This window comes from Lynx rufus, unplaced genomic scaffold, assembly GCF_022079265.1.
Source record: "Lynx rufus isolate CCGP_SWC_20201006 ecotype Redwood Valley unplaced genomic scaffold, mLynRuf1.p SCAF_3, whole genome shotgun sequence".
NCBI lineage: Eukaryota > Metazoa > Chordata > Mammalia > Carnivora > Felidae > Lynx > Lynx rufus.
In genome coordinates this window covers 112,241,058-112,262,280 of record NW_025814845.1, presented here as the reverse complement: position 1 = coordinate 112,262,280, position 21,223 = coordinate 112,241,058, and positions in this window count along the sequence as shown.

Below are 21,223 nucleotides of genomic sequence, written 5' to 3'. Positions count from 1 at the left end.
CTGAAAACATATGCATGGACCATAACAATCAGATTAATATATTTTTACAGTATTCAATAACTATATGTAGAAGGTAGATAAGAATTAAAAGGGTTTAATTTCCTAGAAAGAAAATTTAACAATGGTAATTTAAAAAAGGTCATTAAATCATTAAAATATATGTATATAGACATATAAAATATATACACATCTACATTATATACAAAGTCAAGTTGACATGTAAAATCAACCGTCACAGAAGTCCACTGCCTTTTTCTGTAAGTTAAATAGATACCTCTGTAGAGGTCTTTTTAGTTTACTTCAGATATTTCTCACCTCCTTATCTGATTCTGTATTTCAAAACTTATGGAAAAATAACTTGATAAATTACAAAAGAATAGTATTTGGTATTTAATATTATTGTTATTATTTTAAGACTAGAAGTACAATTTTAAGTTCAGCTACAGAGAGAAAATTTCTAATTACTATTAAGGCTTATTCTTTTTTTAGGTTTGATTTATTTATTTTGAAAGAGAGAGACAGCACACGAGGATGGGGCAGAGAGAGAGGGAGAGAGAGAGAATACCAAGCAGGTTCCACACTGTCAGTGCAGAGCCTGATGTGGGGCTCAAACTGATGAATCTATGAGATCATGACCTGAGTGAAATCAAGAGTCAGATGCTTGACTCACTAAGCCACCCAGGCGCCCCTATTAAGACTTATTTTGGGTCTTTCTATATACATTCAAAGGTCTCAAAAGAAATTATGTTTTTCCAAATAGCAAATATATTTAAAAAATAAAATATTTAAAAATATTGAAGAAATTATAACCTCACATTAGGCACAACCATGGTGAGGATAATAATTCTGTATTCAGCCAATTGTCAAAACTGATAATATATTCTAAGCATATTTTTCTGATTAAGACTCTTCACTTATTTCCACTATTATAAATTTGACTGTTAGGTGTGATAGTTAAAGGGTTTAAATGTGGTTGCATGGGAAATATATTTGTAGGCACTTTCTTTCAATCTTAAATATGATAGATTTTAAATACTCCAACATTTCCCCTTTACTAGAAAAAAGCCCTGGTGAATAGTTTATAGACCAAGGTAAATACTTTTCCCCATAGGAAATAATCTGAATTTTAAATATAAATCATGTAGAAATTCTATTTAAGGGCTCCTTTTTTTATAGTCTCTTATCTGAGGATATCAACACTTGCTTTATAACTTGGAACTAACTAAGTCAGTCTGTTTGACTAAACCATTGATCTATTTACCAGAACATAGTTCTATTAACTAAATGGAGATAGAGTTCAACGCATTTACTTTCAACTGGCATTTATCTCTTTACATCTAAATCCAGAGGTAAAAATATCCCCTTAGGTCCGAATTATAAGTGATCTCTTAAATAGTGTTAACTTTTACTCCTTATTTCTGCCTTCAGATACATTTACGAAAGCTGAAAATATCATACCAGTAAGTTTTTAAATTAAATTTCCTTTTTAATAGGTATTACTATGTCTATCCATATCATATTTTGCCAGTAACTCTTGAATAAACTGGAATTTTATTTGGAGTTACTCGATACAGATAAAACACAAGGGCTTATACCAGTATTAATCAGTTGATTACTAATACCCTCCAATATTAATCATCAATTGAATATTAAATGTCATAATCATTTGGGGCACCTGGGTGGCTCAGTTGGCTAAGCAATTGACTCTTGATTTTGGCTCACGTCATGATTTCACAGTTCATGGTTTTAAGCTCTGTGTGGGGCTTCATGCTGACAGCATAGAGCCTGCTTGGGATTCTCTCTCTCCTCTGACTCTGACCCTCCTCTGCTTGCTCTCTCCTCTCAAAATAATTTTAATTAATTAATTAATGTCATAATTATTAACTTGAGGTCTACCACCTAAAATTTCCTGATAATTGTTTCATTAAGTAAGATTTTCATCATCATCTTTTTTTTTAACTTGGCTCTGATTTAATTTTAAATATATATGCACTCCTATGAATACTGAATACTGTAAATAGTATTCACAATGGTCAAGATCTGGAAGCAACCTAAAAGTGTCTATCAGTAAAAAAATATATATATGTATATGTGTGTGTATATATATATATATATATATATCAAATGTTATGTGTGTGCATGTATGTGTATGGAATGGAATGTTATGCAGCCATAAAAAGTTGAAATCATGCCATCTGAGACAACATGGATGGACTTAGAGTGTATCATGCTAAGTGAAATAAGTCAGACTGAGAAAAGCAAAAATCATATGATTTCACTCATAAGTAGAATCTAAACAATAGCGACAACAAATGAATAAGCAAATGAAAAGTAGAATCAGCCTATAAATACAGAGAAAAAACTGATGGTTTCCAGAGGAGAAGAAGGGGGAAGCTTGTACAAAATGGATGAAGGGGACAGGGAGATACAGGCCTCTGGTTATGGAATGAATAAGTCACAGTAGTAAAAGGGGCAGCATTAGGGATACAGTCAGTGATACCATAAAAGCTATGTAACAAGACAGGAGATACACATGGTAGTTATACTTGTGGTCAATACAGCATAACGTATAAACTTGTTGAATTCCTAAGTTGTATACCTAAAACTAATGTAATAGTGTATCAGCTGTACTCCAGTTTTAAAAAATCCAGAAAAAAAATACATATTTGAATTAGTTTTCCTAAACTATTTAAAAACTTTAACTTTATGGATTAAAACAAATACTCAATTTAATAGTTTTATTTAGTTTTATTTATACTTTCACGTATTCTAGGTCACATTTTGTGACCTAAAATTTCCTTCTCTCGTCAACCTTGTTCAGACCATCACCATCTCTCGCGTGGGTGCCTGTAGTAGTTTCCTATTTATTCTGATCCAATAGTTTTTCCCCACAACAGCAGTCACTTTAAGAAACCATAAGTAGGATTATGAATTTCTTTACTTATGGGGAAATAGGTTCTACTTACATAAATGCGTTAGAAAAAAGCTTAGGGTGGAAAGCTGCCACCACAGGGCTAAAGTGCCCAAGGATAGCTAGTGAGATATTGTAATGGGATCACAAGTGACTTGTTATATCACCTGCAGGAAATTACTTTCCACCTGAAACCAATATAATATTTTACTCTGATCACAAACTCCACTTGCCACCCAGACCCTTTGCTTCTTACACACGCAAGTTAATGATTACTGTCTGTTTTCTCCACATTCACATGTGTAAGATCTTGTTTCCTTCATGTGGGTAATATCTTGTGAGTTCAATAAATACAGTGATGAAAGCGCTGTTTGGGGCTCTTGTCTCTTCCTGGATAGCCTCTCTTGTATTCAATTCTTCATTCACTCTCTTGCTGGACAAGAGAGAACTCCAGACTCATAGTCTGTGACACATACTTAAATTACCTAAATATCTTTGCTCCTCCCCTGTTCACTCTCTGTCTCTCTGTCACTCTCAAAAATAATAAACATTAAAGAAAATTAGAAACAAAAGTATTTATCAGAAAGATAAAATAACTATATTGATAAAATAATATTTATTTCAAAAAGTTTATTCTAGATTTTGGTTTATTTATAAGTATTTTTAATTAGAAAATATTTTATTCCACTTATATATAAACAATTATGGCAATTAAAATCATTTTATATATTTAGCAGTACTTTAGAATTACTTTTTTTTTAATTTTTTTTAATGTTTATTTATTTTTGAGACAGAGAGAGACAGAGCATGAACGGGGGAGGGTCAGAGAGAGGGAGACACAGAATCTGAAACAGGCTCCAGGCTCTGAGCTGTCAGCACAGAGCCTGACACGGGGCTCGAACTCACGGACCGCGAGATCATGACCTGAGCCGAAGTTGGCTGCTTAACTGACTGAGCCACCCAGGCGCCCGTAGAATTACTTTTATTGAGCATTAAATTGAACTCATATTCCCGGAAGCCAAAACAAACTAGAGAAATGTTACATTTTTCCTTCTTTTATTGATGGATAAATCATGTCAATTCATATAAGAAATACTTGTCTTCTTTCAAATAAAAATTAAGAGAAATTGCCATGTAGATGATTATACAAGGTAATACAATAAACACAATTTTCAATAATGTTCTCCAGAAAATGCAGGCACTTTTTATATCACTAATATAGACTATAGAAGAATAAAGTGAAATAACATAGCGACTCAGTAAACACACTACTAGGGGAACAGGAGACTAAGGAGACTGAATAATCATTCAGTATATATTTATATTTACTAAATGCTTAAGCACTGGTGACACTGTAGTAAACAAAACAACAAAATTTTTTTTTTTCCCCTCATGGCTCTTATGTCAGTATAAAAATCAAAATCAACTTGTTTGGGGGAGAAGTTGTTAATATGCATACTCTTCTTCCATTTTCAATGAAAAGTCAAAGTGTAATTATAATCCAGTAAGATTTTTTAAAAGCCTAAGACTTTAGGGACAGGGGGAAAATAAAGCATTATGAGATATGATAGGAAAATAAAGAATGTCAAGATCTCTACTTACAATATTGTCACGTTCAACTGTGAAAAGGCAGATATCTGATAGTTACTATATATGCTTCTGTACCATATTCTGTCTTAGCTAAGCCATAATCCCCAACTATCCAGAAATCTATTTTTATTAATTATTCTGTTGTAGTCAATTAGAGCCACAGTAAGGCTGCATAACAAACCACTCTAAAACAAGTGGCATGCAAATCAAAGTTTGATTTCTTACTCTTATTCTTGTGGTTTGGCTGGAGATGATCTAAGGCTGTGATCAATTCTTGAGCATGGGTTTGGTTCAGGTCTCTTATTGGTATTTCTCATTCTTCTGGGACCAGTGGGTTTCCTGGGGCATGCTCTTCTAATTGTAAAGACAATGGTAGAACAGGGCAAGCCCAACCACACAAGTACATTTCAAGTCTCTCCTCACATTTCTTCTATCAATCTATTTGTCAAAGTAAGTCTCATGGCCAAAGTCCACAGTGGAAAGAGGAAGGGAAAAATATTTATGGAACAATGATCTAATCTACCACAGAATCTAATAGCTTGGCTAATGGACTATTCCAAATATTTCATATATTTTGCAACATATATTGCGCTGTTCTTAAAGTTGCTGTTACTGCACTAAACTAAAAAAAGGTTTGTATCTGGACAGGCTAGACCATGTAACGTTTTTCATGAGTCACAAGACTTCAAAGAACTAATTTTTGCTTCCTAAAGGTCATATTATTTGACTTTATTTTGAGATGTTCAGACACATATGCATTTATAATGAAAAATAGATTTCACATATCTTTACCCATTTTTTCCAATGGTAACATATTGTAAAACTACAGTATAATATCACAGACACATGACATTGATACTATTCACCAAAATTATTCAGATTTCACCAGTTTTACATGCACTCATGTATATATATATATATATATGTGTGTGTGTGTGTGTGTGTGTGCGCGCTTGTATGTGTATAATTCTATGCATTTTATGTGTAGATTCATATGACCACCACCACAATGAGATGCAGAACAGTTTCATCACAGGGATCCATTGTGCTACAATTTTACAGAGACATCCAGCCTCTCCTTTTCCCTACTAATCCCTAACAACTAATAATTGGTTCTCCATTTGTGTAATTTTGTGTGTTTAAGAATGCTATGTAAATGAGGGTGCCTGGGTGGCTCAGTTGGTTGAGCATCCGACTTCAGCTCAGCTCATGATCTCAAGGTGCATGAGTTCAAGCCCTCCGTCTGGCTTGCTACTGTCAACGCAGAGTCTGCTTTGGATCCTCTGTCCCCCTCTCACTGCCCCTCTCCCACTCACACTCTCTGTCTTTCTCAAAAACAAATAAACATTGCCAAATTTAAGAACTTGACTCTTGGATTTGTTTTCTATACCAATCTACCTCATTTTGTTTTTACTTGATAGCACTTACAGTTTTCATAATGTAGTCTAAATTTTCAGCCAATTGTGTTTTCAAAAAACTTTAATTGTGTGTTAAGATGAATGGGAAAATACCCTACATTTTTGTTTTGGCTTTCATGTATTCACATAATTCTCAGACTTGAATTTAATTAATCCAGGGATTTCAGAACCTATGGTGAGAAAATAAATTTAGTAAATTCTATTGTGGGTAGTGGTGGGGGAGGGAGTACAATATTTTAAGAGAGGTGGAGGAAGTGGGTTTTTAAAATTTAGTTGAATCGTTATCAGTTCACCATTTTATCAGTGTCAAGTTTTATTAAATGGTTTACTACCTTCAAGTAAGAAGGGCAGTGGAAAACAGAAGCCTTTTGGAGGTTTTCCTATCCTAAATCAATGGTTTGGTGCTATAGTCACTCAAGTTATTCATAAATGAAATTGGAAAGATATGACTTTTATTTTTTTTATTTTATTTTTTTAAATTTATACTCAAGTTAGTTAACATACAGTGTAGTCTTGGCTTCAGTAGTAGAACCCAGTGATTCATCTCTTACATATGACACTCAGTGCTCATTCCAAAAAGTGTCCTTCTTAATACCTATCACCCATTTAACCCACCCCCTCTTCCAGCAACCCTCAGTTTGTTCTCTGTATTTAAGAGTCTTTTATGGTTTTCCATCCTCTCTGTTTTTATCTTATTTTTGCTTCCCTTCCCCTATATTCATGTTTCTCAAATTTCACATATGAGTGAAATCATAGGATATCTATCTTTCTCTGAATGATTTAACTCACTTAGCATAATACCCTCCAGTTCCATCCACGTTGTTACAAATGGCAAGATTCCATTCTTTTTCATTGCTGAGTAGTATTCCATTGTATATATTTACCACATCTATTTTATCCATTCATCAGTTGATGGACATTTGGGCTCTTCCCATAATTTGGCTACTGTTAATAGCACTGCTATAAACAGTGGGGTGTTGTGCCCCTTTGAATCATCATTTTTGTATCCTTTGGATAAATTCCTAGTAGTACAATTGCTGGGTCATAGGAAAGATAAGACTTTTAGTAGCCATTAATCAACAATCTTTCTACAGTAACTTGCAGTTAGTATCATTATAGTGGTTTTTTTTAATTTTTTATTGTTTACTTATTGTTGAGAGAGATAGAGAGAGAAATAACAAACAGAGGAGTGGCAGAGAGAGTGGGAGACACAGAATCCAAAGCAGCCTCCAGGCTCTAAGCTGTCAGCACAGAGCCCGACGTGGGCCTTGAACTCATGAACTGCAAGATCGTGACTTGTGCCGAAGATGCTTAGTCACAGCCACCTGGGCACCCCAGTATCATTATAATATTTAATGTCAGATATATTCCTACATGTGTATTTTGGACCTTGGTGAATGAAGTGAAAAATTCCAAAGAACAGTAAACTTGGCTTTTAAGTAAGAGCAGCAATTTTTCCTCAAGAGAATTATGCAGGATTAACTAACTGGTTACCTATACTATTTTTTTAAGGCTTTTTTTTCATGTATGTGTTTTTCCTTCCCCATTCCCTTACCCTTTCGGATGGACAGTGGCGCACTTTCAATTTCCTTAAAACAAAAGAAAACCCCAGCAAACAAACAATAACCATTTTAACTTAGCAAAAAGAAGTTTACAATGAAATTAAAGGAGATGGTAAACTGTATGGCTTAGAAAAACTAAGTTATCAAAGTCAATTAGAGTACATACCCCTTTATTACCCAAACTCTTATAATGAAATTTTGGACATGCCATCAATAGCTTCAATATAACTAAAAGAATAATATCCCAAGTTTGTAAAATGTGAACTTAACTTAGAGATAACAGACTTTTACTTCAAATCATGATCATAAAGAAAGTGACAAAAATTCCAGTATTTGTCAATTATGTTTATCTGAACAGTGTTTTTTATATGTTGAGGAAAATAAAATACATGTTTATAACAATGTTTTAATAAATTGTCACGTTTGGTAAATTATGGGAGAGGTAGATTTATTCACATTTATTGTACTCATTTTCTGCATGCATTTGTGACTCATTATTTCAGCTTCCCTTCCATGTTTTACTCTATCTGTTTTAATCTCTGAATCTTGCTTGTCTGGTGCTAGGTTAAAGGCTACTCTGAGAGACATAGTCAAGTCCTTAAAATCTTTCCAGGACACTATTATCTGCTCCCACCATCAAGGATCCATTGTTCACTGTTGAAACTCAAGATATGCCTTCAGAATCAAATTCAAAAGAAGAAAAAGGCTTTACACAGCAGGTACACTAGTAAAGTTGTTTAAAAATCTAGTCCTTAAGAGGATAATGGAGATAAGGTGAGTAAAGCTGTTAACCTAGCAATCAGTAGAAGGCACTATTCCCACTTGGTACTTTGTAAAAGAAAAATAACTTCTTTTTTTTCAAAGCCTGATTTTTAAAGTGATGTTTTTAGAAGACTAATCGGAATAACATTGTCATACTGACCTCAATCTGTAAAAAGGTGATAGATTGGTCCTTTTTACTGTGCAAGGAGATTTCTCCCACCATTCAGGGGGAAAAAAAAAAGTAGTGAATGATACTAACTAAATGCTACACGAAAGGTTTAGAAAGTAAGGAAATGAGGAAAGAAATGCATAATAAAATTTGGGATGAGGGTCTCAGGAGTAATTGATGTTATCTAACATTAAATATTAATCAGGGAAGGAAAATTTTTTTTCCATGCCATTATCTGTTCCTGTATTAAGAGAGCTATCCTTGAATGAAAACAAAACAAAACAAAGCAAAACAAATAAAACAAAACAAAACAAAAAAGGTTACAAGTGAGCCTGTATTTACCTAACATTATTACCTTAGGACAAAATTCTAAAAGTTGTGACAAAGGGAATTAACATTTCTAAGGCTTGTGCCAACAGCATCCTCAAAACAAAAATGAAAACAAACAAAAAACTACCCCAATTTTCCTTTTTTTAATTTTTTTTAATTTTTTAATTTTTTTAATATTAAATTTATTGTCAAATTGGTTTCCATACAACACCCAGTGCTCATCCCAACAGGTGACCTCCTCAATACCCATCACCCACACACTCCTCCCTCCAACCCCCCATAAACCCTCAGTTTGTTCTCAGTTTTTAAGAGTCTCTTATGTTTTGGTTCCCTCCCTCTCTAACCATTTTTTTTCCTTCCCCTCCCGCATGTCAACAAATTAAAAAGAGACCTACTCTATGTCCCAGCAGTAGCACTGCTAGGAATTTACCTAAGGGATACAGGAGTACTGATGCATAGGGGCACTTGTACCCCAATGTTTATAGCAGCACTCTCAACAATAGCTAAATTATGGAAAACTACCCCAATTTTCATCCTTCTATCAATACAGAAACAGATTAAATAGATGGAGTTTTCTGCTCCTTTGATTAAGTCAAATTTTCAAGCAGTTTTTATACTTATTGTAAGAAACTTGGTAGTGTTTCAGGGCATAGCGACTGACAAATGTTTTTGTCTCTGCCACTCCACCCCTTTCCGGGGAAGCAGACAGCATTTGTCACCTCCAATCTCAAGAATGGGTGAATGACACAAGCTGAGCCAATCATAGTATCCTAGTTTTCAAACTTTGTGATACAAGGATACACAGGCCAGTGCAATCAGACTCCACCACATTCCTCCACCCATTTACCAAGGCTAGTAGGAATACTTCTTGCTCCTCTCTAATTATGAAATGTGGGGAGGATATGGGTTTTACCACAGAACTGCTTGTAGTCCTATTTTCTGCAAAATGCAGAAACCTTAGTTTCGCCAGAATATACTGAAGTTGTGAATCAGACATATGCCATCATGGAATACAGAGATGGGGAATGAGGGCAAGAGTAAGAGAGGGAGGGAGACACATGGTTTGAAATACTGGATGCAGTCATTTCACATGTTTCCTGATCTTTCAATAGTTTGTGGCATGAAAGAGTATATATTCCTGTTTTGTTTATTAGCCTAGTCGATTGATTTATCATTTCCGCCTAAAATAACTGTAAAAAAATTGCTTTTCTTTAGTGAGTGTTTTTCCTATATTCTCATTAGCATAAAAGATAGTTTCATTTCTTTGCTTTTTTTTTAACAATACAGAATTACTACTTATTTTTTTTAGGTTTGAAAAACAAAAAAATATGTTTTAGAGGTTTAGGTTAGTTAACACCTATTTTATATTTGATTCAAGTTTTCTTTTTTGCTGAAAAAAATATGGACATTCTATTTTCACATTTTATTTTTTAGTATCAACAAAATTCTAAATTTGAAATCCTAATTGAAAATTCTAGATTAATTTTCCTAAAAATTTTAAATTTTAAGGTTTTAATAAAAATCTTAGAAAAACTATCAATAAAGTAGGAATGCCTTACCAATATTATATGAAAAATTTAAAACTGTATATTTTTGTGGTTGAATCAGGTTGAGTATCTGGAATGGTATGCTCTGGGTTTCACCTAGAACATATGTAGCAACCTCAGTATCATCTCAATAAAATCAATAAATCCATTGTTGGAAAACAGTGACACTCTACCATATTGTTAACCAGGAATCATACTTGATCTTTAGAAATTTATTACAAAATTGTACCAGACTTTACTGAAAGAATAGGAAATAGGTCATGCTTTCAAAAAATTCTCATGATAAACTTGATATACAAGACTTTACTTGTGTATATGGTGGTGCAAACAATATACTTCCCTTGAAGTATCAATTTTGGTTAAAGCTGTGGAAATGATATTATTTTTTAAGTTTATTTATTTACACTTGATCTTAGCCAAAAGGCCGAGAGGCAATTTTAATTTATGTATTCAAAACAAAGTTAGTGAACATATAGTATAATAATGATTTCAGGAATAAAATTTAGTGATTCATCACTTACATATAACACCCAGTGCTCATCCCAACAAGTGCCCTCCTTAATGCCCATCACCCATTTAGCTTATCCCCCACCCAACACCTCCAGCAACACTCAGTTTGTTCCCTGTATTTAAGAGTCTCTGATGGTTTGTCTTCCTCTTTGTTTTTATCTTATTTTTGCTTCCCTTCCCCTATGTCCATCTGTTTTCTTTCTTAAATTACTCATGTCAGTAAAATCATATGATATCTGTATTTTTCTGACTAACTTGTTTCACTTAGCATAATACCCTCTAATTCCATACATGTTATTGCAAATGGCAAGATTTCATTCTTTTTGATCACCAAGTAATATTCCATCGACATGCGCGCGCGCGCACACACACACACACACACACACACACCACCTGTTCTTTATCCATTCATCAGTTGATGGACATTTGTGCTTTTTCCGTAATTTGACTATTGTTGACAGTGCTTCTATAAGCTTTGGGGGAGCATTTGCCCTTTTGAATCAGCATTTTTGTATCCTTTGCATAAATACCTACTCGTGCAATTGGTAGGGTAGTTAGATTTTTAACTTTTTGAGGAGCCTCCACAGTTTTCCAGAGTGGCTGCACCAGTTTGCATTCCCACCAGCAGTGGAAAAAAGATCCTCTTTCTCTGCATCCTCCCCAACATCCTTTGTTGCCTGAGTTGCTAATTTTAGCCATTCTGATATGTGTGAGGTCGTATCTCATTGTGGTTTTGATTTGTATTTCCCTGATTAGAGATGTTGAGCATTTTTTCATGTGTCTGTTAGCCATATGGATGTCTTCTTTGGAAAAATGTCTATTCATATCTTTTGCATGTAATTATTTCACTGTATTATTTGTTTTTGGGGTGTTGAGTTTGATAATGTTCTTTATAGATTTTGGATACTAACCCTTTATCTGATATGTCATTTGCAAATAGATTCTTCTATTCCATCAGTTGCCTTTTAGTTTTGCTGATTGTTTCATTCACTATGCAGAAGCTTTTCATATTGGTGAGGTCCCAATAGTTCATTTTTGCTTTTGTTTCCCTTGCCTCATGAGACATGTCAAGTAAGAAGTTGCTGCGGCCAAGGTCAAAGAGGTGTTGCCTGTTTTCTTCTCTAGGATTTTGATGGTTTCCTATATTACCTTTAGGTCTTTCATCCATTATTAGTTTATTTTTGTGAATGGTATAAGAAAATGGTCCAGTTTCATTCTTCTGCATGTTGCTGTCCAGTTTTCACAGCACCACTGGCTGAAGGGATTCTCTTTTTTCCATTGGTTATTCTTTCTTGTTTTGTTGAAGATTGGTTGGCCACTCATTTGTGGGTCCATTTCTGGGTTCTCTATTCTGTTCCATTGATCTCTATGTCTGTTTTTGTGCAAGTACCAAGTGTCTTGATGATTACAGCTTTGTAATGCAGCTTGAAGTCCAGAACTGTGATGCCTTCAGCTTTGATTTTCTTTTTCAACATTACTTTGGCCATTTCGGGCCTTTTCTTGTTCCATACAAATTTTAGAACTGTTTTTTTCTAACTCTGTGAAGAATGCTGGTGTTATTTTGATAGGGATTGCATTGAATATGTAGATTTCTTGGAAATGATTTTAAATTGATGTGAACTCAAAATTAATTTTGGCTTGGATGTGTGAATATCGATGGTTTGGCTGAGATTGTATAGGTAGAAATTTGCTAATTAACTCTATCTATTGAATATATTCTATATAATTTTTGAATGTACAAATATCTATTTTATTGTTTTGTTTATATACACATGGTTATTTTTCATTGCCTTTCCACCTCAGTAAATATTTTGTTAACATGAGTTTTGGGGAAAAAAACTAGCTTTTGTATGATTTTTTTATTATATTTTGATATATGTTTAAGTGTAAAGTCTGTTTTTTAAATGCAAAATACAATCTTACAAGAGGAATCTTCAATGTATCTTGAAAACAAAGTGCTTAATATCATAAGAAAAATTAAAAATATTCTGAAAAATTTGAGAGGTTTGACAGACACACATATTCTAAGTTTTCCATACCACCCATGACAATAAAGAATATTATTACACGCCCCCAACTACAGTTACTAAATAGTAGTAAGTGGTAATTGATTTAAAATTTATAGAAAGCACTTAACATTCTTTTCAAGTATATTTTCTTTAATTGGGAGATACAGATTATCCTAATGTTGGTGTATCATGAGAGAAAGCTTGGAAAAAGAAACTCTGAAATATTCTGATAGTAATATTTAAGATCAATCATTAGCATTTTTTTTAAACTGAAGAGACAATTGTCAGTTTAAGCAACAAAAACATCAAAAGCAACACAACTCATAAATATTGAAGCTTCCTTAAAGATTAACTTAATATTTTTGCCTTGAACAGCAAGTAGTGATCATAAGATCATAATGGTGATTTTGATTAAACCATCTATTGTGGAGATGTCAAATCTTTAAGGTCAGTAATCAAGTTGAAAACAATAAATAAACACCTTTAAAATATGCAACTAAAAGTAATAAAATATATTTAGTATCTCTTGGATAAATATCAAAATGAGATATATATATTTTGCCATAATACCAGTTTTAATGTTTTGAATACAGTATTTCTGAAGGATATATCTAAAATCATGTTAGTTTTGTAAGTGCTAATAATCAAAACTTCTAAATTGTATCTTAATGAATTCAGAACTCCTTTGTCTATTTGCTTATTTCTTCTTCCTAGAATCTCTCCATTATCTGTTTTTTTATTACTTCCTGAATTCCTTTCAGGAAATGCCCTTCTTCTATTTTAGGGTATGTGGAAAGTCTATAGTCAAGATGTTCTACCTCCTCTTGGCTTAGATAAGCTATTCAGATATCTTCTTCTGTAAATTTGATTTTTTTTAAACAAAATTCTATTAGTTACTGTGGCTATGGCAGCAAATTACCACAAACCTGGTGGATTTAAACAACAGAAACTAGTTCTCTGAAAGTTCAGGAGGCCAGCAGTCCAAAATCAAGGTGCCTACCAAGCTGTGCTCCTTCAAAAGATTTATGTTCCACTAAACCCATGTAATAGAAGTAACAGTGTGATACTATGATATAATAGAGTCAGAGCAGATAAATCAAAGCCTATACAACTTTCTAGATGAAGCACTTAAAAACAATTATTTTTAGCACCTTGTGAGATAACTCAGACCAAGAAAGCGTCTCAGTTACACAAATGAAATTAAGTGAAAATAATGGCAACTTTTTAAAAAATTTTTAATGTTTATTTATTATTTTTTAGAGAGAGACAGAGTGTGAGCAGGGGAGGGGCAGAGAGAGAGGGGGAGACCAAATCTGAAAGCAGGCTCCAGGCTGTCAGCACAAAGCCTGATGCGGGACTTGAACTCACAAACTGTGAGATCATGACCTGAGTCAAAGTCAGACGCTTAACTGACTGAGCCAACCAGGCACCCCAATAATGGCAACTTTTTAACGAGAGTAAGGCTAGTGGGTGCTGAAAACATAGAAGGGAGTAGAGTTATGAGCCCATGGTTTTATTCTCAAGGTGTACCTGGGAGGCGATGATATGAACTGAGATCTTAAACTGGTGTACCCAGAGTACAGTCAAAAGTACAGTCAAAAGTACTCCTGTGGCTAATGTAGTCTGCCTTGCTAAACATGATCTATTTTAGTTATTTCTATTTCCATTTTATAGAAAAAAATTACCTATGTACCAATATCACTTAGGCATTACACTGTCACCATTTAGCTTTTTATCAATTGCAAGTGTGCTAATTACAAACACAACTATTCTAGTGGGCTGTAAAAAAATCTCTAGAAAAACTTCATTTTGTTTCTTCCTTGTGTGTAGTTGATGTATTTCTAATCATTTTTTTGTTTACCTTCTTGGAACCAAAGAATACTACTTTATACTAAAAATATGTATGTAAGATAGAGAGAGGAGGGAAGGAGGATTGTTCTCAGTTCTCCAACAGATCACTGAGACTATCTTGCACCAAAGTTTTCTCTATTGATTTTTGTTTTTCAGTGGAGTGGTAAATATAAGCGATTTTTTTTAATGTTTATTAAATTTAAATACATATAATTTTATCAGTAATTCCCCTTTATAGAATATCAACACTAAATGATATGAATGTTCATCAATAGCAGAATACTTAAGCAAATTATATTACATAAACCATGGAATGTCCAGCAGGTATAAAAAAGAAAATTATTGATGTTATTTATTGTTATTGGTGTTGTTTCTGCGTCATTTATTTCTGCTCTAATCTTTATTATTTCCCTTTTTCTGCTGACTTATGCTTTATTTATTGGTTTTTTTTCTGGCTCCTTTAGGGGAAAAGTTAGGTTGTGTATTTAAGACTTTTCTTGCTTCATGAAGTAGCTTATGAATGCATTCATTTTCATTTGTTTCCCTGTATATTTTTATATTTTATTTAATTTCCCAGTTGACCCCTTCACTATTTAGTAGGATATTCTTTAGCTTCCATGTATTTTTGTCTCTCCAAATTGTTTCCTCTGATTGACTTTCAAGTTTCATAGCATTGTGGTTGGAAAATATGCATGGTATGATCTCAATCTTTTTGTATTTATTAAGGGCTGACGTGTGATTTAGTACGTGATCTATTCTTGAGAATGTCTCATGTGCACTCAAAAGTAATGTGTATTCTGCTGTTCTAGGATAAAATGTTCTGAATGTATCTGTTAAATCTACCTAGTCATGTGCATCATTCAAAAGCACTGTATCCTTTGTTGGTTTTCTGCTTAGTTGATTTGTCCATTGATGTAAATTGGTTGTTTAAGTCACCTACTATTATTGTAGGACCCAGCAATTGTAGACCTTATGTCTACATAGGTAGGACCCATTGTAGACCTTATGTCCTCCACATCAATTTGTTTCTGAAACTATTCCACCTGTCTTTGCTACACCTCCTCCTTAATATCCAGACCTAGCTCACCTATTTGGTTTTTATTTATTTATTTATTTTGAGAGAGAGAGAGAGAGAGAGAATGAGGAAGAAGCACAGAGAGAGGGAGAAAGACAATCTTAAGCAGGTTCCACACCATTACTGCAGACACCAATGTGGGACTCAAATTCATGAAACATGAGATCATGACCTGACCCAAAGTTGGATGCCCAATCGATTGAGCCACCCAGGTGCCCCAAGACCTGGCTCACCTTTATTATCAATAATCTCCTTTAAGTTTGCTATTGTTTTATATATTTGGGTGCCTCCAAGATGAAAACATAAATATTTGCAATTGTTAGGTGTTCCTGTTGGATCAACCCATTTATTGTGATGTAGTGCCCTTCTTCGTCTCTTATTTCAGTCTTTAGCTTAAAATCTAGTTTTTCTGATGTAAGTATTGCTATTCAGGCTTTCTTTGGACATCCATTTGTATGGTAAATGTTTCTCTATCCCCTCACTTTCAACCTTCTGGTTTCTTTAGATCTAAAAGCAGTCTTTTGTAGCCAGCATACAGATGGGTCTGTTATTGTTTATGTTTTTTTGTTTTTGTTTTTTGTCTATTCTGACACCTTATGTCTTTTAATTGGAGTCTTTAGTCCATTTACATTCAAAGTAATTATTGGTAGATATCAATTTAGTGCCATTTTGTTACTTATTTTTTCATCGTTTCTGTAGATGTTCTCTGTTCTTTCTAGTCTTAGTCACTGTTGGTCTTTCCTTCTCACTCAAAGAGTCCCCTTAAAATTTCTTGCAGGGCTGGTTTAGTGGTCACAAACTCCTTTAGTTTTTGTTTGTTTGGGTAATTCTTTATCTCTCCTACTATTGTGAATTATAATCTTTCTGGGCAGGGTATATTCAGCTGCAGATTTTTCCTGTTTGGCATGTTGAATATATCATGCCACTCCTTTCTTGCCTGCCAAGTTTCTGTAGAGAGATCTGCTGCTAATATTATTCATCTTCCCTTGTATGTTAGGGACTTTTTTTTGCCTTGCTACTTTTCGGATTTTTTCTTTATCTCTGTATTTCCAAATTTAACTACAATATGTCTCGGTGTTGGTCTGCTTTTGTTGATTTTGATGGGAGTTCTCTGTGACTCCTGGATTTAGATGTCTGTTTCCTTCCCCCAGATTAGGGAAATTTTTAGCTGTAATTTCCTTGAGTAAACCTTCTGCCCTCTTTTCCCTCTCTTCTTCTGGGACTCCTATGATATGAATGTTGTAATGCTTTATAGAGTCCCTGAGTTCCCTAAGTCTACTTTCATGATGCAGGATTTTTCTTCACTTTTGTGCATCTTCATTATTTTTCATAATTTTGTTTTCTATATCACTTATTTGTTCCTCTGATTCTTCCATTGTTGTGATCATTACATGCAGTTGGTTTCAAATCTGTTACTGCATTTTGCATTTGGCCTGATTAGTTTTTAGCTCTTTTATCTCTGTGGTAAGGGACTCCCTGGTGTCTTCTATGATTTTTTCAAGACCAGCTAGTATTCTTATGATTGTTGCTTTAAATTCTGGATCAGGCATATAACTTATATCTGTTTTGGTTAGATCTCTGGCCATGACCTTTTCTTATTCTTTCTTTTGGGATGAAATCCTTTGTTTTAGCATTTTGTCCAGGTCTCTATCTCCTTTTGTGTGTCAGAAAAGCTTGTTATGTTTCCTGTTCCTGAGAATAATAGCTTTATGAAGAAGCGGTCATATATTGTCCCGAGCCTAGTTCTTCAGGAAGTGTCTCTGGTGTATGCTGTATGAACTCTGCTGCTGTGTGTTAGCTGCTCTATCCTTCAGGTCAGTCCTCTGCAGAGTTTCTCTTTGCCTGCAGGGGGGAGTGTGTGGACCTTGGCCAGAGCGTGACGAGTTTTAACTAGGTGTGCTTTGGTCAACTTGTTAAAAGAAACCTGATGCCACTTCCACTAGAGCTGACTTTCCAGAGCTCCATGGTCAGTAGATGCGGTACATGCAGGGGGTTTGTGCTGGTCTTCTGGGAGAGGAGTCTGTGTGCTGAATTTCAGGCATACTTGCCCAAGAAAAGCAGGACCTGTAGGGTGAAGAAGGATGGGGCTTGGTGTAAGCAAGTTTAGGCCACCAATGATGGCATTGTGCTGTCACTGAAGTTAGTTTATGCTGAGGGTTGGGAGAGACAAATGGCACCAACCAGCTCCTTCATCTCCCAAGAGAGGAGTCACACTTGCTGCCATCTGAGACCCCTCCATAAGAGCAAACAATTTTCCCTCTGTGTCATAGGTGTCTTTGAGATTGCTGTCTTCACACTGTGTCCAGGTTGCTTGCCTGCCTGGAGAAGTGTCATGCACTTTGACCTCTATCTCAGCCAGACCAGCCATGCCAGATGAGTTTAGGGACCTGGTGTGGAAGGGACCCACACTGGTCTTCTGGGGCTGGTCTCACCATGCTGGAACTGATACAGGTTTGACCCAGAAGAACTGTCACACCAAACCATTGGAGTATGAGATTTGGAACAACAAAGCACAGTAAACAACAGCGTCTGGGTTAGCCACCCTCAGTAGGGTCTCTTCACTTATGCTGAGGGACAGGGGAGGAAAATGGTGCCTACCACCTCCTTTGTCACAGGAAAGGTAATGCTACCTCTTTCAGATGCACTCTAAGAAGGGGGAACCATCTCTCCTAGTGCATCCCAGGGCATCCTCAGTTTGTGCCTTCTACCCCTGGGCTCTGCCTGCCTTCTCTATAGGAGTACTGCAGCTCCCTCAGAGCTTTCTATACCATCCACACCTTGAAACTCTAAAACTCCAGTATTTGAGCCCCACTGTTTGCAAAACTTCATGAAAATCAGCCCCTCGTTTCCTTAGTCAATTGCTTTCAGGAAGTGTTTTCCTTTGGCAAGCCCTCTCTCTTCTCTCTCTCCCCCCCCCCCCACCCTTCCTCTCTCCCTGTTCCTCTTTCTCTGTTGCCTCTCTCTGTAATCAGGGCTCCTATCCCTCTGCAGCACCCTCAATCCTTTTTCCCCCCAAACCAGATCTCTGCACTTCCCACATTCCACAGTGCAGTCTCTTCTCTCCCTCTAGCTGTGCCATTTGTTCTGTCAGTCCTCAGATCGATTTCTTGGGTATTCAGGAGATTTGACAATTATCTAGCTGTGTTTGAGAGACGAGGGAAAGCCTAGGGTCCTCCTACTACTCCACCATCTTAGCTTCTCCCCTCCAATATTTGTTATAATTTTTAAGTATCTTTATGAGTCATTGAAAGACGAGTAGTTTACAACACTAATAGCATTTGTGGAATACAAAACTAAAGCAAAAAGATGTATAGAATATTATTAAAATGTGGGATTTAATCCTATATAGAGCAAAGTGAATTTTATTCTTTCATAAAAAATGATTCATGGGAAAAAGACATTACATAGTAAACTGTATGAAACTGTATGAATACAGAGTAAACTGTAGAAATTTTATGTTTTATATTTGAATCCTAAATCTCCCTATTTTTATATTTTTGTCTGTGCTGCAAATGGATACCATCCACCAGCCATCTTCTTTTAATAAAATAATTGCTTTTAATTTTAGGACATTTATCCTAAAGCTATAGTTATTTAAATTTGTCCCCTTTAAAGGAGAACTTTGTGGTAAAACATTTCATGTATTCAAATATGAAACTGATGTCTTAAGACATAGTTTAAACTATCATTGCAGTAAATATTTTTTATTATAATTTTCTGTCAAAAGGGTGCTAAGACATTCTTTCTATGCCGGATTTAATTTGATTAATTTACTTATCGGTCAGTCAAACAATACATACAAAAATATATTCCTTTAAATCTTTGCCATATTTATTTACTTAGTAATTATCATAAATTGAGTTATAGGTTAGAATATGGGGTCAAATAAAAAGGAAACTGCCAGTTGATCTTTCACATGCTTCTCCATCTTTACTTTTTTACTTTTCTTTTCCAGGAATGGGTAGGCAATGAACTAAAATTAAACATGCAGAAGAAGCTTTGAAGAAAAAGAATGGAGAACTTGAACTGGGAACTGAAGAAAGGGTGTCCCATAGAATCCTGCAAGCCCTTCTCTAGACCATCACGTTGGTCTATTGCACCTTTGGCTATTCTGCTCATTTTTAAGCTTGATGAACTGCCCTCAAATGAAGGAACCTATTTAAACCAAGTAAAAAATGATTTTCTTATTAGTGGCTAAAGGCAACTGGTATACTTTACAACCCACTCAACTGTAGGTGCAGTGGTTTTGAAATTCTTTGACGTTTTGTAAGTCTTCTGCATTATGCATTAGTACTTGTGCAACAGAAGACAATTTAAAGATCTCTTGGAGCACAGAATTTAAAGTTCAACCATTCTAAAACACTGCAGGGAGTCTAGAGAAGTGGGGGAAATGGCAAGTGAGAAATGTGCAAATTTAGACAGATATAAATTTTAAAAATAAGCAGAATTTACATTTTATATTTTTAAGTCTCTAAAAGCACTTTCTTAGTTTGTGGTACAACTTTGTGAAGTAAGTAAATGCCTGAATCATAATACTCATTTAGTATTTATATTTGAAAATTGATTATTCACACTAGAAAAATAAGTAACACTGATTCAAATACTTATATCTATTTCAAAGAGCAAACCTGTATTTTCCACTCAGACCTTTATAAAGACCGAATTACAGAAGTATTTTACAGGGTCTCTCTTTATAGAAAGTTGAAAAAAATAAAAACTTTGCATAGTGCTTTTTCAATTATATAAACTTTGATCTCAGCAAATTAGATAAAGTTAAAAATGCGATTAGTGACATGATGTCTTAATGTTTTTCACGTGTTGGAAAACTACCCAAAAGAGCATATTTCGTCTATTTACAGAAAATATATTGTAAATCATCCTACAGGAGAAGATTGTCTACTAACTTTAAAATATAATAGTTTGATTCTAACATATGGAAGTTAGGAGTAGGTACAGAATATTAGCTGATAGTATACAAGCTTGGTATAATTACTGTTTCTCATCAAATAACAACTACTGCTTAACTGAGTTTAACACAGCTCTTCTTAATTTACAGAGAGAATGGGAAACTCTCAGGTTAGCTAATTACTAAAAACAGAGTGAGATAGTCATGGGATTGTGGACCTTTGAGGTAGAGATAGTCTCATAAAACCAGTAGTTTCAGGATTACATTACAGATAATTATAAATTAATCATTTTTAGAGTTACTTATAAAATCACTCCTTCTCACAGCTAATGTTTACTTTCAGATCTGCCAATATTTTTCAAAGGAAAAAAATCTATGGGGTTATGGAATAGTCACCATTTAGGTGGTGTAAATTCAACAGTCAATTTTATTCAATTTAAGTAATCCATTGTGTCTAGCTCAGAACTATTTTAATAAACCTCAAAAATTCATTGTAGCAAGAAAAAATTAACAAAACAAATAAAATGAAATATAAAACAAATTAATTACTAACTTAGTAAACTTTTCACACATTATAGCCAAC